This window comes from Mastomys coucha, unplaced genomic scaffold (genome assembly GCF_008632895.1).
Source record: "Mastomys coucha isolate ucsf_1 unplaced genomic scaffold, UCSF_Mcou_1 pScaffold12, whole genome shotgun sequence".
Lineage (NCBI taxonomy): Eukaryota > Metazoa > Chordata > Mammalia > Rodentia > Muridae > Mastomys > Mastomys coucha.
In genome coordinates, this window is record NW_022196894.1 from 92,250,235 (window position 1) to 92,256,420 (window position 6,186).

A 6,186-nucleotide genomic window follows, 5' to 3' on the forward strand; every position below is an offset into this window, starting at 1 on the left:
CCTCTTCACAGCCTCCTCCTGTAGACCTCTTCACAGCCTCCTCCTGTAGACCTCTTCACAGCCTCCTCGGGCAGTAAGCTGAGGCCTGATAGACAGTGATGTTTCCACGTAGGACCAGAAGCACAATCAAATCTCATTCTGGTCAGAAATCATGTTAAGCATTAAAGAAAAACTCGAAACAAATGTACATATATTCCAAGTCTTGCTTTTTTCTCCGTTTCCACATGAATGGCTGTGTGTACTCTCCAAGAGAGGAATGTAACCATCTTGGATACAGACAAATAGGTTAAACCACTGCTGACCGACCTTCTGCCTTCACACCACAAGCCCTGCCAAGGGCTGTGCACGCAGCTACCCTTCCTGGTGGCACGAATGGGCACCGATGAATAGGACATTTTCACAATGGAAAGTCATGAGATCTGGCCCTGCGCCCAGTAGCCAAACATCCCTGGCTAACTTGCCTGGACATAGCCAGATGTTTAGTAAGCATATCCAGGTTGGCCCAGGTCAGGTCATGGCCCTGTTACTATGGGCTAACTCGTCTGTACCCTATAGACTCTGGGGAAAACATTTCTAGCCACTAGAGAGGTTCAGGTCACTTGTAAATGGCAGTCACCTCCACAGCTGCTCTCTCTGAGACGATCATGAACTTCAAGAATGGGATTTTAACCATGTCCTTCAGGTTCTCCTTATTGCTTGTCTCTCTTTTTTCTTCCTTTTTACTTCTTTCTTTCCTTCATATGAGTCGGGGTATCACGTAGCCTAGGCTAGCCTTAAACTCACCATGTAACTGTGATCTTGACCTACCTGCACTATGGTTACAGGTGTGTGAGACCACATAAGGTTTATACAGGCCTGGTAATTAAGGATCTTACCCCACTAACTGGTACCTGTGTCCAGCTGGAGCTCATAAGATATTAGTGGCTGAACTTTAAATAAAGCCAAGCAAATGATTACCGAGTACACAATGCACAAAAGGAAATAGTGTAAAGTTAACCATTTGCTAGGGGCTACCAGTCTAACACAGGAAAGAAACATTGTGTCTGGAAACGCTGAAGTCACACAGAATTTGGCAACAATAAAAGGTTTTGGAACACACAATGAACCAAAATTAACTCAGAATCAAACACTCAGTGAGCCCAAGGTGTTTCTGTCAGGACTCAGCTTGGTTCGCCCTACAATGTCATGGTGGACATAGTTCTGAACCATGGATCCTCTTCGCCATGTGCATGCACGCCAGCACAGCACAGAACTCGGGTAACTGCTGCCTGAGAGAGAGGCCACGGCTTGGCTTTCTACTCTTGTAGAAACACAGTAGATTAATTATGAAAACCAAGACTTTTTATGTTTGCTTGCCATCCTCATATCTCAGCAAGTGTCAAATTGGAATTTTTTTGTTTGTTTGTTTTGTTTTGTTTTTGTCTTTTCGAGACAGTGTTTCTCTGTGTAGCCCTGGTTGTCCTGGAACTCACTCTGTAGACCAGGCTGCCTCGAACTCAGAAATCTGCCTGCCTCTGCCTCCCAAGTGCTGGGATTAAAGGGGTGCGCCACCACCACCCGGCTAAATTGGAATTTTTTAAGGTATTACATTTACCTATTGATTACACAAGTTTATGCAGCATCTGGGCACATGGGAGTTAGAAGACAACACAAAGGAGCCAGTTCTCTCCTCCCGGGATGTGGGCTGCAGGGATCAAATTCGGACCCCAGGCTTGGAAGCCACAGCTTCCACCCACTGAGCATCTTGGCAGGCCTCAGCTTAGTCTATCTTTTGACTGTGTTAGAATGTCTGGTTTAAAACTTTCTATTTGAGTTGAGCTACATTTGAAAACACTCTCCTATAAATTTTGGCCTGGAATTAGGACAGAATTTCTAGCCATCTCTGAACTGGCCCTGAGCATATTCTGTCTTTTTGTATTTAAATAAAACAATGTTCTCTGCACTGATGACTATAGAATCAAAGTATCAATCAACTGTGAAAAATATGTCCTACAGTATCAAATATTCAGCCAAAATCTGTCTTTTTTGTAAAAACAAATAAGTCCATGATTCTCATTAGTGGGCACATTTTCTCTTGTATTAAATCAACGGTAAAATTATATACATACCAAAGAATTGTTTTTAGATAACTTGCTTTATGATTTATTTTTAGTAAATGCTTAATTCGCATGCCTATTTGACATACTTACATACCTGGAGCTGTATTGAAATCCCCTGGTGGACAGGGGCCCTGAGTAGGAAAAGTGGAAGCAACCGGGTCTAAGACGTGCTGGGCCCATCATCCCAGAACACGACCCACCACAAGATCCACCCCGGGTGCAAATGGAGAGAGCCTCAGTGCTGAATTGAGGCGCCATGACAACTACACAGCTTTGGCAAGAACTTCGAGGCAACTCCCCCAAGAGGTCCGGACCGTCACCACTGAGAGTATGCACAAGACCCTGCTGTGACCTGAAAAGTTTTAACAAGACTGTCCTAGACCTTGCTGAGGCCGGGCAGCTTGCAGAGGCCGAGCCTCCCCTAAGAATCAGGGTCTGCTGCATTGACTGAGCCCAAGCTCATCCCGGCAGCAATGGTGAGGGGAGGCAGGGCCTGTGAGAGGATGAGAGCACTGAAGCTTTAGGATGCGGTCGGTTGGTCGGTTGGTCGGTGCCTTACAGAGAAGGGCCTTTAAAGAGTGTTCTCACCCAGTCTGTATGAAGGCAGCAGGTTGGGTCCTCACCAGGACCTGACCCCAGGGGCACCCTGGTCCCTCACTTCCAGCCTCCAGCAAGGAGGATCAAAGCTCTGTCCTCATCAGCTTCACACTACAAACTGACTACACTAGCACGTTGTGAGAGACCTCAAACACAGCGCTGGGGAGGTGGACCCTGCAGCTCATGGACCAGTGAGCCTAGCTGATCCCACAAGCTCTGGGCTCAGTGAGAGGCCCTCAGGAAGTAATTCAACCTGAGTAGTCTGGCGTGTGAGGGGTTAACATACTCAGGTGTCGAACTGGATCGGCCAAATAAAATTCCTGGAGAACTTCCCAAAATAACCCTTCAGTCCTGACCGGCAGACCAACGCAGAAGTCAAACACTGGAAGTGTACCCTAAACTTTAGTTCAGAGGTAAACATTCAAATAAGGCCGAACCCTGCAATCACTTTCACTTCTAAAGTACTAAATTGGCCCATTTTTTTTAAATCTTACATTAATTATTCCAAAGCAATCAACTTCCTAAAGCCCTTTTATTTCACAATTACACTAATATCCCATTAATTTGGGACACTTGCCAACAAGTTTGTTCCCCGCCTGTTACCTGTGTGCACACTAAGAGTATGCAGATAACACAACACGCGCATTAATATGTAAAACGCCGACAAAAGCCATCTGGAAAGCTAATGAATAATCAAGGGATTTCGAATTAAACGACAGGATTTTCCCTTAGAATCTTTAGGACAACACTGTCAAGTTCAATCTATTCGCTCGGCCTCCAGAATCAATTTTTCAAACGCTCTGACAGCTCTAATGGCTTCCACCTGTGTCTCCCGCCTGACTCTTGACTGGCATGCTACCAGCCAGGGTGGGAATGGAGACAAAGCCCCCTATTAGGATCCGGCTGTTTCTCCACTGTGAGGTCACTCAGCCATTAAATTAGTTCCAGCCCAATTTCTGTCCTCTCAAGCTTGGACTTGAGGGGAGGGGGTGTGGGGTGGAGTGAGTTCCCCCGAGCAGTTTCAGAAGGCAAGAAAAGGGGGAGAGGCCAGCGAGCATAAGGCTGAGGAGCTGGGCTGGCCCCCAACTTTGAAGATCAAAATACTCTTTCCAAAAATGACCATGGCCATTCTCATTAGTGTGATCCCCCCCCCCCCAAAAAACTCATAACAATTCTGGAAACAGGGCTTCACTCTGTAGCCCAGGTTGACCTAGAACACATGCAGCCTAAGCTAGCCTTGAATTCCTGGTAATCCTCCTGCCTCAATCGCCTCTGTGCTGGCTTCTTTCCTTTCCCTCTTAGGAGAGTCAACTGTCTCTCAAACGTTCCTCCCTCCTTAATACGATCCACAAAACCTCTGTCCCTCTGAATACACAGGCGGTTACTTAGAAACAGCAAGCATGCTTGGTGGCAGCTCTGACATGGGAACACTTCCAGGTTAGATGAAGCTGGTGAAGGTGCCAGGGGAGCTTTTATGTTCAACGTCCCTGTTGACAGCTCAGGGAGGGGATGCCACCAAGGTCCCAGAGCCACTGGAGATGCTGTCATAGTCCCAGGATTTTCCCCGTGGACGACGAGCCTTATAACACAGTCAGTAAGCAGTAACTGCACAGAAGATGCTGGGCGACCCCCCGGAAGCATCTGCATGGCCTCTACTGTACCCTCTTCCAGACCAAGAGTAGCAGTACATCTTATGAACTAGTCTGCCACCAGACTGCACCCTTGGTAACCTGTCCTGAAGCAAAGGGAGTGGGAACTTGTGGACACAGTGCCTGGCTTATTTCATATAGTGTGAACACAGTGCCTGGCTTATTTCATATAGTGCTGTAAGCAAACATGAAAAATTCGGGGATTTAAACAGTGGCAATTAAACAATAAATAGGAAAGTCAAAATTATTCTTTACACAGATAAAAAAAATACCTGACTCTTGGTGAGTCCTCCAAGCACTCATATACAGAGTTAGTTTGTGTTCAGCTGGCTCAACCCAGAACGGCTTCATGGGTAAGTCACTTCAGTATCTGACAGAGACTTGGCATAAGTCAATCAAGAAAGATTCTATGACTCACAGAAAAGACAATTCCAAAAATAACAATGATTCATGATTTGGTTAGCCCATGATCAAGGGCTCTGAGACCTCAGGCTGTCCTCACAAGCAGGCTGGCCCCTCATCTTCCCAGTAAACAGAACGCACAGGCTCCCAAGATATCCCATCAAGCGCTTGGAGATGCTTGCCCAGTGATGGTGACGGCCCTGTGCCTATCCACACCTAGACTGCACCACATCTGCAGCTGGCTCCCTGGCCCAGCTGTAGGACGTGACCATGGAACACTCGGAGGTTCGCTGGGCCAGACACAGCCTGGATCCCGTATCTTGGGACTCTACCCAACAGCTGAGCTAACTGAATGTGGAAATAGCACAGAAAGAAAAATAAAGGTCTCTGGACTCCCACAGAGCCCGCAATACATACCGACACATCCAGAAGACGCTTCGCTTACAACAGAGTGGGGTAAAACTCATGGCCAGGAAGATAAGCCAGAGAAAATGACCTGTCCAACCCAAGAAATCAGACGGCGTGGCCAAGTCTAATGACTGCGGACGCATTGCCCACTGATCAAGTATTTACTTTTTGTTTTTGGAAGGGAAAGCCATATGCCCTTTGACTGCCTCTAGTAATCAGTAAGCAATTCTTAACTTCCTATTGCTCCAACTCCAAGAGTCATGGGGTTGGGACAGAAGGTGAGGGGTCATCATAACTTCCAGATGAACCCGGTGTCACACCCAGAGACCAAACGAAGGCTCCCAGCATCTCCTGCTGCAGCTAGGCAGTCACCTGGGCTTTGCAGCAAAAACAAAGACACGATGAGTACCCATGCATTTGTCAGGTGAGAAATCTCCCAATCTCCCTAGATCTACAGTAACAGAATGATGCCTTTAAAGATAGTAAGAAACCAACAAAAAAAGATCCTGTTTCCTAAGGAGTCACTGGAGGGATGGCTCAGCAGTTAAGAACACCGGCCACTCCCAGCAACCACATGGTGGCTCACAACCATATGGAGCAGGATCTCACGCCCTCTTCTGGTGCTCGTGAGAACAGAGAGAGAACTCACAAGTAACTATATCCACCAGTGACTTCGAATCCTATGGACTTTGGGGCTTCAACATATTCACAACACAGGTCTCCAGCTACTTTTCTTAGACTTAAACACTGCCACCACATAGCTGTCCACCACGTTAGAAATGACCAACCTTCAGTTGGATCCACAGACGTCTCATGGGGAAACAGCTCAGTTGGTGAAGGTTCTGACACACAAACAGAAGTACCTGAGTTTGGCTCCACAGCAGCAATATAAAGCTGGGTGATGCCGGGCGGTGGTGGCACATGCATGCTTTTAATCCCAGAACTTGGGAGGCAGAGGCAGGAGGATTTCTGAGTTGGAGGCCAGCCTGGTCTACAGAGTGGGTTCCAGGACAGCCAGGGCTACACAGAGA

At 47.2% G+C, this 6,186-nt stretch overlaps 1 protein-coding gene across 3 annotated transcripts in view; it reads right to left on the reverse strand.

The window, feature by feature from the left end:
• The window catches only part of Hlcs (holocarboxylase synthetase), a 203,475-nt gene that overhangs the window by 106,467 nt on the left and 90,822 nt on the right, over positions 1-6,186 (reverse strand). The window lies entirely within an intron of this gene.